This window comes from Ascaphus truei, unplaced genomic scaffold, assembly GCF_040206685.1.
Source record: "Ascaphus truei isolate aAscTru1 unplaced genomic scaffold, aAscTru1.hap1 HAP1_SCAFFOLD_2559, whole genome shotgun sequence".
Taxonomy (NCBI): Eukaryota; Metazoa; Chordata; class Amphibia; order Anura; family Ascaphidae; genus Ascaphus; species Ascaphus truei.
The window spans coordinates 19,134-36,024 of record NW_027455491.1 but is presented as its reverse complement, the minus strand read 5'-3'; the positions used below and the strand labels follow the sequence as shown (position 1 = coordinate 36,024).

Sequence of the window (16,891 nt, the reverse complement as noted above, 5' to 3'; positions counted from 1 at the left end):
TGTCGGAAAGCTGAGACCACTGTTTGCCCAGAGAGTCTTTGATGTCCTTTGTGCTGGCCTAATATCAGAGGAGGGGGAGGGGGGCGTCAGTGTAATAGAGGGAGAGGAGAGAACAAGAGCCAGGCAGGGATGTCCTCCATCACACACACACGATGAGCCAGGCAGGGATGTCCTCCATCACACACACAATGAGCCAGGCAGGGATGTCCTCCATCACACACACACGATGAGCCAGGCAGGGATGTCCTCCATCACACACACACACGATGAGCCAGGCAGGGATGTCCTCCATCACACACACACGATGAGCCAGGCAGGGATGTCCTCCATCACACACACACACACACACACACACACACACACACACACACACACACACACACACACACACACACACACACACACACACACACACACACACACAATGAGCCAGACAGGGATATCCTCCATCACACACATGATGAGCCAGACAGGGATATCCTCCATTACTGTTCATGGTCCCCAGGATCAGCAAAGTATCCGGCCGCTCCTCCTCTTACCGGGCACCCCAAAACTGGAACAATCTACCGGAGACTCTCACAGCCGCCACCAGGCTAAGTTCTTTCAAAACTAAAGCTGTCTCACATTTTAATCTGATCTGTAACTGTTACATACGTCTATAACATATATTATCTGCACCTGTTACATACGCCTATAATATATATTATCTGTAACCGTTACATACGCCTATAATATATATTATCCCTAACTGTTACATACGCCTATAACATATGTTATCTGTAACTGTTATATACGCCTATAATATATATTATCTGCACCTGTTACATACGCCTATAATATATATTATCTGTAACCGTTACATACGCCTATAATATATATTATCTTTAACCATGCATGCGATGTCTTGTATATAATGTATAACCCGGCTCACTTAATGTAACCGTGTATTTGTAACCATGTATCTGTCATCATAACTCTGTGCCCAGAACATACGTGAAAACGAGAGGTAACTCACATGTATAACTTCCTGGTAACACATTTTATAAATAAATAATCACAGTGGCACACACAAACACACACACACGGGAGGCGCCAGGCAGGGATGTCCACTATCACACACTCACATCAGGCCGCATTTTTGAGGTAGACCTTCCTCTCGTGGTTGTACCACAGCTGTTGAGGGGTCTTCGGTTTCTCCGGGATATCAGTCTTTTTGGGGTTCTGCATGAGATCTGGGTGCTCCTCCCTGTGGAAAACGGGAGAGAGAAAGAGAGGGGGTAAGAAAATCCGAGATAGATTGAAAGAAGGAAAGACAGAGCGAGCGGTGAGACTAATGGCATCGATACCGTGCAACTTTGCAAACACAGATACACGCGTCGGCCCAGCTCACCTGAATCTGGCCAAATTCCTCTCAAAATCCAGCTTCTCCCTCTGGAAATCCTGGATGTATTTCGTCTGGGGAAGAGGTGGAGGGGGCGGGGGAGAGTTCAGAGGTAGATAGGCAAAGCTAACCTCACAGAGCTCCACCATATCTGCTTGTAGGGCCCTGCCGGGACCTCCACTCCTGCTTCCCCCCCCCGCCCCCATCCTCTCTATTCCCCCCCCGAAGCCCCATCTGCCCCCCTCTCCCTCCCCTTCTCCTCGCTCCCTCCCCTTCTCCTCTCTCCCTCCCTCCCCACCTCTCTCTCTCCCTCCCCCACCTCTATCTCTCCCTCCCCACCTCTCTCTCTCCCTCCCCACCTCTCTCTCTCCCTCCCCACCTCTCTCTCTCCCTCCCCACCTCTCTCTCTCCCTCCCCACCTCTCTCTCTCCCTCCCCACCCTCTCTTTCTCCCTCCCCACCTCTCTCTCTCCCTCCCCACCTCTCTCTCTCCCTCCCCACCTCTCTCTCTCCCTCCCCACCTCTCTCTCTCCCCTCCCCACCTCTCTCTCTCCCTCCCCACCTCTCTCTCTCCCTCCCCCACCTCTCTCTCTCCCCCTCCCCACCTCTCTCTCTCCCCCTCCCCACCTCTCTCTCTCCCCCTCCCCACCCTCCTCTCTCTCTCCCCCTCCCCACCTCTCTCTCTCCCCCCTCCCCACCTCTCTCTCTCCCCCCTCCCCCACCTCTCTCTCTCCCTCCCCACCTCTCTCTCTCCCTCCCCACCTCTCTCTCTCCCTCCCCACCTCTCACCTTCTTCTTTCGGGCAGCTCCTTGTATTTCTTGGACAGGATCTTGGTCAGATCGAGATTGCTCATTTCGGGGTGCAGTTTGGCGTATTTGGCGCGTTTCTCCATGAAGAAGCGGAAATACGGGGTCAGTGGCTTCTTCGGAAATTCGGGGTGTTTCTGTGAAAGGGGTTACAAAATTCCCATATTACCCCTTTAACCCATTCAACATTAGGTCACTTTGCTCCTACGTGGACTGACCCTTTAACCCATTAAACACGTCCCTGTCATTAGGTCACTTTGCCCCTACGTGGGACTGACCCTTTATCCCATTAAACACATCCCTGTCATTAGGTCACTTTGCCCCTACGTGGGACTGAGCCTTTAAACCCATTAAACATGTCCCTGTCATTAGGTCACTTTGCCCCTACGTGGGACTGACCCTTTAACCCATCAAACACGTCCCTGTCATTAGGTCACTTTTCTCCTACGTGGACTGACCCTTTAACCCATTAAACACGTCCCTGTCATTAGGTCACTTTGCCCCTACGTGGGACTGACCCTTTAACCCATTAAACACGTCCCTGTTATTAGGTCACTTTGCCTCGATGCCAACCTCAAGGTCATTAATAATAAAAGTTAAAAAGCAGGGGTCCCAGTACCGATCCCTGAGGTACTCCACTCACGACTTTAGCCCAACCTGAAAAAGTTCCATTTATGACAACCCTCTGTTGTCTGTCCTTTAACCAGTTTGCAATCCAGGTGCATACATTATTACTGAGTCCAATTTGCTTTATTTGTACACCAACCTCCTGTGTGAAACCGTATTAAAAGCCTTTGCAAAATCTAAGTAGACCACATCAACTGCATTACCCTGGTCTAAATACCTACTTACCTCCTCAAAAAATAAACAAATAAGGTTAGTTTGGCAAGATCTATCCTTCATAAATCCATGCTGACTATTACTAATGATTTTGTTTTCCATTAGGTATTCCTGAATATTATTCCGTATTAAACCTTCAAGTAGTTTCCCTACTATTGATGTCAGGCTTACAGGTCTGTAATTCCCTGGTTGTGATCTAGCTCCCTTTTTAACGATAGGCATCACATCTGCTTTACGCCAACCTTGTGGTACTTACCTTGAGCTTTTTGCCTTTGTAGGGGTTTCGGACGTGTTCCTCTGCGTCTAGGATCAACTCTGTCAGCGTCCGAAACTTCCTGACCTAAAAGAGTTACTGTTAGAAATAAAACTGCAGCGTCGTATAGCAGCCCTGAGTATCACTCACTAGGTTTATCGAGGCCAAGTATCTCAATGGAATGGGTAAAAATATACACCTTCAACCCATTACACACGTCCCTGTCATTAGGTCACTTTGCCCCTACGTGGGACTGGCCCTTTAACCCATTGACCACGTCACTAGGTCACTTTGCCCCTACGTGGGAGGGGGTTGCATCTCCTCAGAGCTCGCCCACGCACCTCGTTGGAGATCTCTATCCACTTCTGGCGGCACACAGGACCCGAGTACTCTTTGAAGGCCAACTTATTCCAGTCGAGGGTGGGACTCGGCCGTCTTGAACTTGGAGTTGTCCTGGCCGGGCAAGATGGCCTTCATGGCCTCCAGTAGGGTCACCATGTCCTCCTGTGGCCAGCGTTCTGGGTGGGCAGAGGCAAGAGGAGCGGGGGGGGTGACAATTAAGAGGGTCGGCTCTTGGGGCGAGGAGATCAAGGGGAGGGGGTGGGGTGGGGGCCTCACCTTGGTCTTTAAGGGCGGTCATGTTGCGATGTTTGTTGCCACCTGCTTCACCGTTCATCCTCCGTGTGGCGAAACGTCAACGCGCGTCCGGGATATACTCTGAAAAGGTAGGGGGTCTGTGAGACGGGGGCGGGAGACGGGGGCGGGAGGCGAGAGACAGGGTCTGTGAGACGGGGGCGAGACACAGGCACAGGCGGACCCTCCGCTTCTACAAGATGAGAAGTCTAAGGGTAGAGGGATAACTTTAGGGGATCTAGTGGTTAGGGTAGGGGGATAACTTTAGGGGATCTAGTAGTTAGGGGGATAACTTTAGGGGTTTAGCTGTTAGGGTAGGGGGATAACTTTAAGGTTTAGCAGGTAAGGGATCATTTTAGGGGTTTTGCGGTTAGGGTAATAACAAGGGCTTTAGCCTAGGGAATAACTTTAGGGTTTAGCAGTGTGACAGGGTAAATAAAAGCCACCAGCTATATGCCTGGAAAACCTATGTCTAGTCTGCAGTGCAGCACTGACTAGGTTAACTTCAGCTGGGAACCTCAGGACAATTAGTTGGATCCCAGCTGCCTAATCAAGGTGTGTTAAAACCCCAGGCTGTAGACACATGGGGCTGGCTGTTGAGGAGAGAGGAGTAAGCTACTGAAGAGATTACTGAAACAAGGTCTGTTAGCAAAGTAGATGAATTATGAACTGTCTGTCCCCTGTATAGAAAAGAGTAGCTGCATTATTTTTAGACTGTCTGCTAAATAGAAACTGTTTTGTTTGGTCTGCTGAAGAAAAAGATATTTTTCTTTTCTATTGTTTGCTGATGAAAAGCTATTTTTGTTTTTGTATGCTGTATATCTTTTAAGGCTAAATAAATAAGCCTTGTCAAGAAACCCGCGTGTGTAGTTGCATGTACCCTGCAACATATGGTGTCAGAAGTGGGATGGATTTTGAAAGGGCCCTGCAGTTAAAGGGCCACACACACACATACACACAAGAATGAAAAAAATGGAAGATTTTTTTAAAGAGTTTTTGTGCGAGCAGACCAAACAGCAGGGACAGTTAATGCAGGAGCAGACCAAACAGCAGGGACTGTTAATGCAGGAGCAGGCCCGGCTGCAAGCAGAGAGATGAAAGCAGCAAACCCAGCTCCTAACCCAGCAGCAGGCAGCACAGGAGGAGCGAATGGCCAAGCTGCTGACCCAATTCCAGGGGTCTGCCAGTCCAGAACTTGCAAACAGACCCCCTATACTCCTGAGGAAAATGGCGCCGAACGAGGATCCAGAGGCTTTTTTACTGACATTTGAAAGAGTTGCCGAAGCTCAGGGCTGGGCTACAGATCGCTGGGCAACTGCTTTGGCCCAGCTCCTCATAGGAGAAGTCCAGGCCTCATATCAGGGTCTCCCAGCAGATCAGGCAATGGACTACCGCCAAGTAAAAGCCGCCATACTGGATCGCTTAGGTCTGACCCCAGAGACCTACCGGCAGCAGTTCCGGAACATGAAGTACATCGCTAAGATGAGACCCCGGGTCCTCGCTCAGCGATTATTGGACTTGTGAACGCGCTGGATACAACCCGAGGAGTGCACTAAGGAAGCAATTCTGGAGCAGGTGGGTTTGGAACAGTTTCTACAAATAATACCCCCTTCCGCACGCTCGTGGGTAAAACGCCACGCTGCTGAAACCCTAGCTTTGGCGGTCCGACTCGTGGAGAACTTCCTTGGGGCTGAGCAGCAGGCAGGTGTCCTGGACCCGACTCCACTGGCACTTGCGGACGCCCAAAGAGGGAGGTAGGATCAATGGGGAACCTACGGCCCCATCCATACACAACTGCCAAGTCCAACGGAAGGAGCAGTCGTTCCAGCAAGGACGGAGTCCAAATGCTGGTCCCCGCCGAGACCCTCATCTCCTTCCGGATGTCGGCTCGTCGCAAAATGAGAGGAACTTCCGAGGACGTCGCCCACAGGACCCACCAGATGCCTGGTCTCCAGTAACCGGTCCAGCGGAGCGCTATCCACAGCTCCCTCCTGCGAGGGAACCCTCTCCCTGTTCCGCCTGCGGAGAACAAGGCCACCGGTATGTGGACTGTCCACAGATGGATTGTTCATTCAGCAGAACCGTCACCTCGGCCTTTACTGGCGAAAATTACAAGCCCTGGCTACTTCCAGCCCTGATTGGGGAAAAACCCGTCCAGGCCCTTGTAGATTCGGGTTCTGGGAAAACTCTGGTCCTCCAGGAACTGTTACCGCCTAACGTGTGTTCCTTTGACTCCCCATGGAGCATAGAATGTATACACGGCGATGTAAAAAGCTATCCGACGGCCAAAATCCGGCTACAGGTAAAAGGTCAGGAGGCTTACCTCGAAGTAGGAGTCGCTCCTTGGCTCCCTACCCCCATTGTGCTCGGTCGGGACTGGCCTTTCTTTTCGGACCTAATGGCCCCAGTCTTTCACAAGGAGCCTCCTTCTAGGGCTCAGGAGAACCCTGGCAAATTGTTCCCCTTCTCGGCAGACCTTTTTCCCAGTAGACACCGGGTTCAAAAGACTCGGAAGCAAAGACGCTCTGACAAACAGGAGTGGTTGCAGAAATCTGGGTCTCAAGGTGACCATTCTAGTAGTCAGAGGTCACAAGTGATGGCTGGGGATGGCCAGAGGGAGGGGGATATGGGCCCTGGAGATTTACCAGACCTGTACCTCCCTGACTTTCGCCAGAAGCAAAGGGAAGACCCAGTCCTTGCTAGACAGTATGACAAGGTGGTGAAAATTGATGAGCAGATTTTAGATGTACAGGGGGTGATAGTATTCCCCCATTTTGAGCTATCAAATGATATCCTATATAGGGTGAATAGACAGACACAAACAGGGGAGGTCACCAGATATTGGTTCCCAAGGCGTTTGTTAAATATGTGTTCACTCTAGCCCATACTGTCCCTTGGGGTGGTCACCTGGGCAGGGATAAAACATTGGACCGTATTTCATCCCGATTCTATTGGCCAGGGATGCATAGTGATATTGCTAAGCTATGTGCGGCATGTCCGGAGTGCCAGCTAACTAGTCCAAAAGGACAAAAACCAGCCCCTTTGGTTCCTCTACCCTTGGTGTCAGTTCCCTTTGAGAGGATTGGGGTAGACTTGGTAGGACCTCTAGAACCTTCTGTGAAAGGACACAGGTTTATTCTTGTAATAGTTGATTATGCAACAAGATATCCTGAGGCGTTCCCCCTGAGAACAGCAACGGCAAAGCAAGTAGCCAACAAGTTGTTGGAACTGTTCTCACGGGTTGGACTTCCCCAGGTTATGTTGACAGACCAAGGTACAAATTTCATGGCTAAACTGATGCAGGATGTCTTAAAGTTACTAGAGGTCAAGTCTGTTCGGACATCGGTCTACCATCCACAGACTGACGGATTGGTGGAAAGATTTAACCGAACTCTAAAAGGGATGCTGAGGAAATTTGTAGATTCAGAGAAGAGAGCCTGGGATGAACTTCTCCCTTTTCTGTTGTTTGCAGTGTGGGAAGTTCCCCAGGCCTCCACGGGATTCTCTCCATTTGAATTGCTCTATGGCCGCCAACCCTGGGGTATCCTAGACCTCCTAAAGGAGTCCTGGGAGGAACAGCGTTCCCTTCTAAGAATACCCTGCAATATGTACTAGACCTTAGGAAGCGCCTAGATGTGGTCGGCCATTTTGCCAGGGAGAATTTAGATCAGTCCAGGACAGTCAGGAGAAACATTACAATCAGAATGCTCGCATGAGAGTGTTTCACCCAGGAGACCAGGTGATGTTAATGTTACCCAGTTGCGAGAGTAAACTCCTGGCCAAATGGCAGGGCCCATTCGAAGTACTCCGCCGTACGGGTGATGTGGATTACGAGATCGCTCAACCAGGGTCCAGGAAGGGTAAACATATTTACCATGTGAACTTGCTGAAACCCTGGAAGATGCAGCGGTCTCTATTCATCCACCCGTTGGAGGAGGAAACGGACTTGGGTCCTCAGCCTCCACGGGAGAACATCGTGAGTGACGATAAAATCCCAATGGGTAAACAGTTGTCCTCTGAACAAAAAGGGGACTTGTTAGCAATAATTACTCAATTCCAGGATGTTTTTTCTGACTTACCAGGACAAACTAACTTAATTTCCCATACGATCGAGACAGCACCTGGGGTAAAAGTAAGTTCCCGTCCTTATAGGTTGCCTGAAAGTCGTAGGGCTCTGGTAGAGAAGGAGGTACAAGAAATGTTACACTTAGGAGTGATTGAGGAATCATGCAGTGAGTGGTGTAGTCCACTAATTATGGTCCCTAAACCCAATGGGAAGGTAAGATTTTGTGTGGACCTCCGAAAGGTCAATGCGGTATCCAAGTTTGACGCATATCCGATGCCAAGGGTGGACGAATTAATTGACGCCCTTGGTAACGCGGAATATATATCCACGCTGGACTTGACAAAAGGATACTGGCAAATACCCTTAGAGGAAAAGTCCAAATGCAAAACAGCCTTTGCCACTCCCATGGGTTTATACCAGTTTGTGACAATGTCATTTGCACTGCATGGACCCAGCCACATTTCAGAGACTCATGGATAAGGTACTGAGGCCCCATAGGACTTATGCCGCAGCCTACCTAGATGACATTGTCATTTATAGTAAACACTGGCGGGCCCATCTAAATAAGCTGAAAGCGGTCCTCAAATCTGTAAGAGAGGCAGGGCTCACAGCCAACCCTAAGAAATGTGCCTTGGGTAAAGCGGAAACCAAATATTTAGGGTATGCAGTGGGAGGTGGAAAAGTAAGGCCACTAGCCGACAAGGTAGTTGCCCTGAAAGAAGTTCCGACCCCCCAAACAAAAACGCAGGTACGCTCTCTGCTGGGTTTAGCAGGGTACTACCGGCGGTTCATCCCCAACTATTCGGAAGTGGCAGCCCCTTTAACGGACCTCACAAAAAAGTGTGCCCCTACACAAGTGGTATGGTCAAGGGATTGTCAGAGAGCCTTTGAGGACATAAAAAGGTGTCTATCAGAGGGTCCCATCCTTAGAAGCCCGGACTTCAACAGCCCTTTTATAGTGCAAACAGATGTATCAGTGATAGGGCTAGGGGCAGTGTTGTCACAACAGTTTGAGGGAGTTGAACACCCTATCCTTTCCTGAGTAGGAAATTGTTCCTGAGGGAAAAAAACTACTCAGTGATTGAGAAGCAGTGCCTCGCAGTAAAGTGGGCAATCGAGGCTTTGAGGCATTACCTGGCAGGAGTCCATTTTACTTTGGTGACGGACCATGCTCCACTGAAGTGGTTAAATAGTATGAAGGATTCCAATGCTAGATTGACTAGGTGGTATATGGCCCTCCAACCCTTCTCATTTGAGATTCAGCACAGGCCGGGAAAAGAGAATGCAAATGCTGACTTTAGGGTATGGAGATAACTTTAGGGGTTTAGCGGTTAGGGTATGGAGATAACTTTAGGTGTTTAGCGGTTAGGGTAGGGGGATAACTTTAGGAGTTTAGCGGTTAGGGTAGGGGGATAACTTTAGGGGTTTAGCGGTTAGGGTAGGGGGATAACTTTAGGGGTTTACCGGTTAGGGTAGGGGGATAACTTTAGGTGTTTAGCGGTTAGGGGATAACTTTAGGGGTTTAGCGGTTAGGGGATAACTTTAGGGGTTTAGCGGGTAGGGGGATAACTTTAGGGGTTTAGCGGTTAGGGTAGGGGGATAACTTTAGGGGTTTAGCGGTTAGGGTAGGGGGATAACTTTAGGGGTTTAGCGGTTAGGGTAGGGGGATACTTTAGGAGTTTAGCGGTTAGGGTAGGGGGATAACTTTAGGGGTTTAGCGGTTAGGGTAGGGGGATAACTTTAGGGTTTAGCGGTCAGGGGATAACTTTAGGGGTTTAGCGGTTAGGGTAGGGGGATAACTTTAGGGGTTTAGCGGGTAGGGGGATAACTTTAGGGGTTTAGCGGTTAGGGTAGGGGGATAACTTTAGGGGTTTAGCGGTTAGAGTAGGGGGATAACTTTAGGGGTTTAGCGGTTAGGGTAGGGGGATAACTTTAGGGGTTTACCGGTTAGGGTAGGGGGATAACTTTAGGTGTTTAGCGGTTAGGGGATAACTTTAGGGGTTTAGCGGTTAGGGGATAACTTTAGGGGTTTAGCGGGTAGGGGGATAACTTTAGGGGTTTAGCGGTTAGGGTAGGGGGATAACTTTAGGGGTTTAGCGGTTAGGGTAGGGGGATAACTTTAGGGGTTTAGCGGTTAGGGTAGGGGGATACTTTAGGAGTTTAGCGGTTAGGGTAGGGGGATAACTTTAGGGGTTTAGCGGTTTGGGTAGGGGGATAACTTTAGGGGTTTAGCGGTTAGGGTAGGGGGATAACTTTAGGGTTTAGCGGTCAGGGGATAACTTTAGGGGTTTAGTGGTTAGGGTAGGGGGATAACTTTAGGGGTTTAGCGGGTAGGGGGATAACTTTAGGGGTTTAGCGGTTAGGGTAGGGGGATAACTTTAGGGGTTTAGCGGTTAGAGTAGGGGGATAATTTTAGGGGTTTAGCGGTTAGGGTAGGGGGATAACTTAAGGGGTTTAGCGGTTAGGGTAGGGGGATAACTTTAGGGGTTTAGCGGTTAGGGTAGGGGGATAACTTTAGGGGTTTAGCGGTTAGGGTAGGGGGATAACTTTAGGGGTTTAGCGGTTAGGGTAGGGGGATAACTTTAGGGGTTTAGCGGTTAGGGTAGGGGGACAACTTTAGGGGTTTAGCGGTTAGGGGATAACTTTAGGGGTTTAGCGGTTGGGGTAGGGGATAACTTTAGGTGTTCAGCGGTTAGGGTAGGGGGATAACTTTAGGGGTTTAGCGGTTAGAGTAGGGGGATAACTTTAGGGGTTTAGCGGTTAGGGTAGGGGGATAACTTTAGGGATTTAGCGGTTAGGGTAGGGGGATAACTTTAGGGGTTTAGCGGTTAGGGTAGGGGGATAACTTTAGGGGTTAGCGTTAAGGGGATAACTTTAGGGGTTTAGCGGTTAGGGTAGGGGGATAACTTTAGGGGTTTAGCGGTTAGGGGATAACTTTAGGGGTTTAGCGGTTAGGATAGGGGGATAACTTTAGGGGTTTAGCGGTTAGGGTAGGGGGATAACTTTAGGGGTTAGGGTAGGGGGATAACTTTAGGGGTTTATCGGTTAGGGTAGGGGGATAACTTTAGGGGTTTAGCGGTCAGGGCATAACTTTAGGGGTTTAGCGGTTAGGGTAGGGGGATAACTTTAGGGATTTAGCGGTTAGGGTAGGGGGATAACTTTAGGGGGTTAGGGTAGGGGGATAACTTTAGGGGTTTAGTAGTTAGGGTAGGGGGATAACTTTAGGGGTTTAGCGGTTAGGGTAGGGGGATAACTTTAGGGGTTTAGCGGTTAGGGTAGGGGGTTACTTTAGGGGTTTAGCGGTTAGGGTAGGGGGATAACTTTAGGGGGTTAGGGTAGGGGGAAAACTTTAGGGATTTAGCGGTTAGGGTGTAACTTTAGGGGTTTAGCGGTTAGGGTAGGGGGATAACTTTAGGGGTTTAGCGGTTAGGGATGGGGGATAACTTTAGGGGTTTAGCAGTTAGGGTAGGGGGATAACTTTAGGGGTTTAGCGGTTAGGGATGGGGGATAACTTTAGGGGTTTAGCGGTTAGGGATGGGGGATAACTTTAGGGGTTTAGCGGTTAGGGATGGGGGATAACTTTAGGGGTTTAGCGGTTAGGGTAGGGAGATAACTGTAGGGGTTTAGCGGTTAGGGTAGGGGGATAACTTTAGGGGTTTAGCCGTTAGGGTAGGGGGTTAAGTTTAGGGGTTTAGCGGTTAGGATAGGGGGATAACTTAAGGGGTTCAGCGGTTAGGGATGGGGGATAACTTTAGGGGTTTAGCGGTTAGGGTAGGGGGATAACTTTAGGGGTTTAGCGGTTAGGGTAGGGGGATAACTTTAGGGGTTCAGCGGTTAGGGTAGGGGGATAACTTTAGGAGTTTAGCGGTTAGGGTAGGGGGATAACTTTAGGGGTTTAGCGGTTAGGGTAGGGGGATAACTTTAGGGGTATAGCGATAAGGGTAGGGGGATAACTTTAGGGGTTTAGCGGTTAGGGTAGGGGGATAACTTTAGAGGTTTAGCGGTTAGGGTAGGGGGATAATTTTAGGGGTTTAGCGGTTAGGGTAGGGGCATAACTTTAGGGATTTAGCGGTTAGGGTAGGGGATAACTTTAGGGGTTTAGCGGTTAGGGGGTAAATTTAGGGGTTTAGTGGTTAGGGTAAGGGGAAAACTTTAGGGGGTTAGGGTAGGGGGATAACTTTAGGGGTTTAGCGGTTAGGGTAGGGGGATAACTTTAGGGGTTTAGCAGTTAGAGTAGGGGGATAACTTTAGGGGTTTAGCGGTTAGGGTAGGGGGATAACTTTAGGGGTTTAGCGGTTAGGGTAGGGGGATAACTTTAGGGGTTTAGCGGTTAGGGTAGGGGGATAACTTTAGGGGTTTAGCGGTTAGGGTAGGGGGATAACTTTAGGGGTTTAGCGGTTAGGGTAGAGGGATAACTTTAGGGGTTTAGCGGTTAGGGTAGGGGGATAACTTTAGGGGTTTAGCGGTTAGGTTAGGGGGATAACTTTAGGGGTTTAGCGGTTAGGGATGGGGGATAACTGTAGGGGTTTAGCGGTTAGGGTAGGGGGATAACTGTAGGGGTTTAGGGTAGGGGGATAACTTTAGGGGTTTAGCGGTTATGATAGGGGGTAACTTTAAGGGTTTAGCGGTAAGGGTAGGGGGATAACTTTAGGGGTTTAGCGGTTAGGGTAGGGGGATAACTTTAGGGGTTTAGCTGTTAGGGTAGGGGGATAACTTTAGGGGTTTAGCGGTTAGGGTAGGGGGATAACTTTAGGGGTTTAGCGGTTAGGGTAGGGGGATAACTTTAGGGGTTTAGCGGTTAGGGTAGGGGGATAACTTTAGGGGTTTAGCGGTTAGGGTAGGGGGATACATATATTATATATACACACACAGCAGCAGCAGACTAGAGTTTGGAGCATGAGTTACACTCATACAATGCCTGTAACACTCGGATTTTTGTGAGTTTTGAATGGTCTTGTTCAAATTTTATCACACAAAGATCGGGCGCAGTTTCTTCTCTTTTTCTGATGTATGTATGTATATAATATATATATATATATAATATATATATATATATATATATATATATATATATATATACATACACAATATTTATATTTATAAGATATATATAGCACAGTAGTATATGTATAGATATATATATATATATATATGAGTATATACATTCTGTACACACAGTGACACACTCCTCCCCCTCCCCCCCGGGCACAAGGCGCGGTCTCTCTGGTCTCCGCCCGCAGGGGGCGCAGCCCGGGGACCTGAGAGCGAGAGATCCCCGGGGGGAATCCACCGGGACCCGGACCTCTCCCCCGGGAACCAGACCCGATCCCCGGAACCAGACCCGATCCCCTCCCCCGGGAACCCAGAAAACGAACCCCGGTACCGACCCGGACTTCTCCCCCGGGAACCCAGCACCGATCCCCGGTACCGACCCGATCCCCTCCCCCTGGAATCCAGAAAACGAACCCCGGTAACGAACCCCGGTACCGACCCGGACTTCTCCCCCGGGAACCCAGCACCGATCCCCGGTACCGACCCGATCCACTCCCCCGGGAACCCAGCACCGATCCCCTGGTACCGACCCGGACTTCTCCCCCGGGAACCCAGCACCGATCCCCTGGTACCGACCCGGACTTCTCCCCCGGGAACCCAGCACCGATCCCCGGTACCGACCCGATCCACTCCCCCGGGAACCCAGACCCGATACCCGGACACAGGCAGCCTCCCCCCCGGGTCACCTCTCTCCCTCCCCGGGTCACCTCTCCACCGCTCCCTCCCCGGGTCACCTTTCTCTCTCCCTCCCCGGGTCACCTTTCTCTCTCCCTCCCCGGGTCACCTTTCTCTCTCCCTCCCCGGGTCACCTTTCTCTCTCCCTCCCCGGGTCACCTTTCTCTCTCTCCCTCCCCGGGTCACCTACCTTTCTCTCTCTCTCTCCCTCCCCGGGTCACCTCTTTCTCTCTCCCTCCCCGGGTCACCTTTCTTTCTCTCTCCCTCCCCGGGTCACCTTTCTATCTCTCTCTCTCTCTCTCTCTCCCCGGGTCACCTCTTTCTCTCTCCCTCCCCGGGTCACCTCTTTCTCTCTCTCCCTCCCCGGGTCACCTCTTTCTCTCTCTCCCTCCCCGGGTCACCTCTTTCTCTCTCTCCCTCCCCGGGTCACCTCTTTCTCTCTCTCCCTCCCCGGGTCACCTCTTTCTCTCCCTCCCCGGGTCACCTCTTTCTCTCCCTCCCCGGGTCACCTCTTTCTCTCCCTCCCCGGGTCACCTCTTTCTCTCTCCCTCCCTCCCCGGGTCACCTCTTTCTCTCTCCCTCCCTCCCCGGATCACCTCTTTCTCTCCCTCCCCGGGTCACCTCTTTCTCTCTCCCTCCCCGGGTCACCTCTTTCTCTCCCTCCCCGGGTCACCTTTCTTTCTCCCTCCCTCCCCGGGTCACCTCTCTCTCCCTCCCCGGGTCACCTTTCTTTCTCTCCCTCCCCGGGTCACCTCTTTCTCTCCCTCCCCGGGTCACGTTCCTCTCTCCCTCCCCGGGTCACCTCTTTCTCTCTCCCTCCCTCCCCGGGTCACCTTCCTCTCTCGCTCCCCACGTGCTGCCCCGGAAGCTGCGGGCCGCCCCCTCGCGTCTCCCCGGCTCACATGCACCCAACCCCGGGCAGCTGGGCCGGGGGTACCCGGGTCACCCTCCCCCCTATCCATTACCCGGGGGGAGATCCAGCATACGCCTCCCCCCCCCCCCCGGGACCCACCGAGGAGCAGCTGCCCGAGTCTCACCATCCGGCCGCGGGGGGGATCCGGAGAGAGAGAGGGGGGAGAGAGGGGGATCCAGGGAGGGGGGAGAGAGGGGGATCCAGGGAGGGGGGAGAGAGGGGGATCCAGGGAGGGGGGAGAGAGGGGGATCCAGGGAGGGGGGAGAGAGGGGGATCCAGGGGGAGAGGGGGATCCAGGGGAGAGCGAGAGAGGGATCCGGGCGGGGAGAGAGGGATCCGGGCGGGGAGAGAGAGCTAGGAGGGAGATCCGGGGGAGAGAAAGGGGAATCCGGGGGGGGGGGGAGAAGGGGAGAGCGAGTGGGATCCGGGCTGGAGAGAAGGGGAGAGCGAGTGGGATCCGGGCGGGAGAGAAGGGGAGAGCGAGTGGGATCCGGGCGGTAGAGCGACCTCACCAGCCCCGGCGCGGAACTAGCAGCCTGCCCGAGAAAAACAAGCAGGAGCCCCCGGGGGGGGGGGAGAGAGGGGGAGAGGCAGGCGATCCCAGGGAAAGGGATCCGGTGGGGAGAGAGAAAGAGAGAGGGATCTCTTCCCCCCCCCCGGGTGCAACAACAGACATCTGCTGGTTAAAAAAAAAAAAAAAAAGCAAACGCCATTGTGATCCATTTGCTGTGACCGGAGGAGGAGGAGGAGGGATCTGCTGGGAGATCTCCCCCGTCTCTCCCTCACCGTGCGGTGGAAAGAAGAAAAAAAAAAATGGAGATCTGGCAGCAAAAGCCAACGAGGAAAAAACAAAAAAAATGTGATCACCAAATCCCGATCCAGGCGGATCCCTCCAACAAGAACAACAAAAATATCTATTATTATTATTATTATTATTACAAATAAAACCGGATTTTGGATTAAAAAAAAGAATTTTTTTTTCCAGCGGGGCGAGGCTGGGAGAGTACCCGGGATAGAGCGCACGTTCCCCGGGTACCCCGGCAGGGAGGTCCCGGTCCCCTGGAGGTCACCTCCACGGAAGTATTTTTAAAAATTTTTTTTTTTTTTTTGGAGGGGTTTAAAAAAAAAAGAATTAAAATAAATGACAATAATATATATATGGGGTGGGGGGGGGGTTAGGCAGCGAGGTGATCCTGCGGGGTCCCCCCCTCACCCTTCCCCGCAGAGAAGGGGGTGACCTTACCCCCGGGGCTGTGTCTCCGGCTCCTTGTCTCCGTCTCTCTCTCTCTCTCTCTCTCTCCGCTGCAGTCCCCCACCAGGTCCGCGCACAAAGCGAGCTGGGTATGTGAGTGTGCGTGTGCCGGGCAGGGGGAGGAGGAGGCGGGAGCAGTGGGGGGAAGAGGCTGAGAGAGGCTGCTGCTCAGGCTGCTCAGGCTCAGGCTGCTGCTCCCCGCCCTCCCTCCGGTGCGCCACCGCTCTCCAGCAGCAGCACAGGGCGAGCTGCAGCGCGGAGCTCCGCCGCGGGGGGAGGGGGGTGGGAGAGCGCCTCCCTGCAGCAGGAAGCCCGGGCAGGCAGCGGCAGCAGCACGGAGCTCCGCCGCGGGGAGCCGCCCCAGCTCCGCCTCGCTGGGTGGGGGGGTGTGGAGGTGCAGGCGGGTTCCCCCCCCCAGCAGAGAGCGGGTGATTTGCTTCCGCTGCTGCTGCGGCAGGCTGGGCGCTCAGGCTGATGCTCGCTCACACACAGGATCACCCAGGGGGCCACTCACACACACACAGGCGGACACTCACACTCACATGCTGACACTCACAGGCTGACACACTCACAGGCTCACACTCACAGACTCACACTCACAGGCTGACACACACACACACACAGGTGGACACTCACACTCAGGCTGACACTCACACTCACAGGCTGACACTCACACACAGGTGGACACCCACAGGCGGACACTCACACTCACAGGCTGACACTCACACTCACAGGCTGACACTCACACTCACAGGCTGACACACACACATGCGGACACTCACACTCAGGCTGACACACTCACAGGCTGACACTCACACACAGGCGGACACACACACACAGACGGACACTCACAGGCTGACACTCACACACACAGGATGACACTCACTCACACGCAGGATCTCTCAGCCTTACACTCACACAGGTTGACACTCACTGACACGCAGTCTGACACTCACACGCACACACAGGATCACATGGCCTGACCCTCACTCACATGCAGGCTAACACTCAATCAGACAC

At 52.1% G+C, this 16,891-nt stretch overlaps 1 long non-coding RNA gene and 1 pseudogene across 1 annotated transcript; both read right to left on the bottom strand.

Annotated features, from left to right (window-relative positions):
- Positions 1-16: 16 nt before the first annotated feature.
- On the bottom strand, positions 17-1,458 carry LOC142481344 (uncharacterized). Its single transcript, XR_012795753.1, has 3 exons — positions 1,391-1,458; positions 1,125-1,246; positions 17-58 (listed from the first exon to the last, which is right to left on the bottom strand). It is a non-coding gene; the product is annotated as an uncharacterized LOC142481344 (long non-coding RNA).
- A 707-nt stretch (positions 1,459-2,165) lies between these two features.
- LOC142481345 (nucleolar transcription factor 1-B-like) lies at positions 2,166-15,215 on the bottom strand (annotated as a pseudogene).
- Between the last annotated feature and the right edge of the window lie 1,676 nt (positions 15,216-16,891).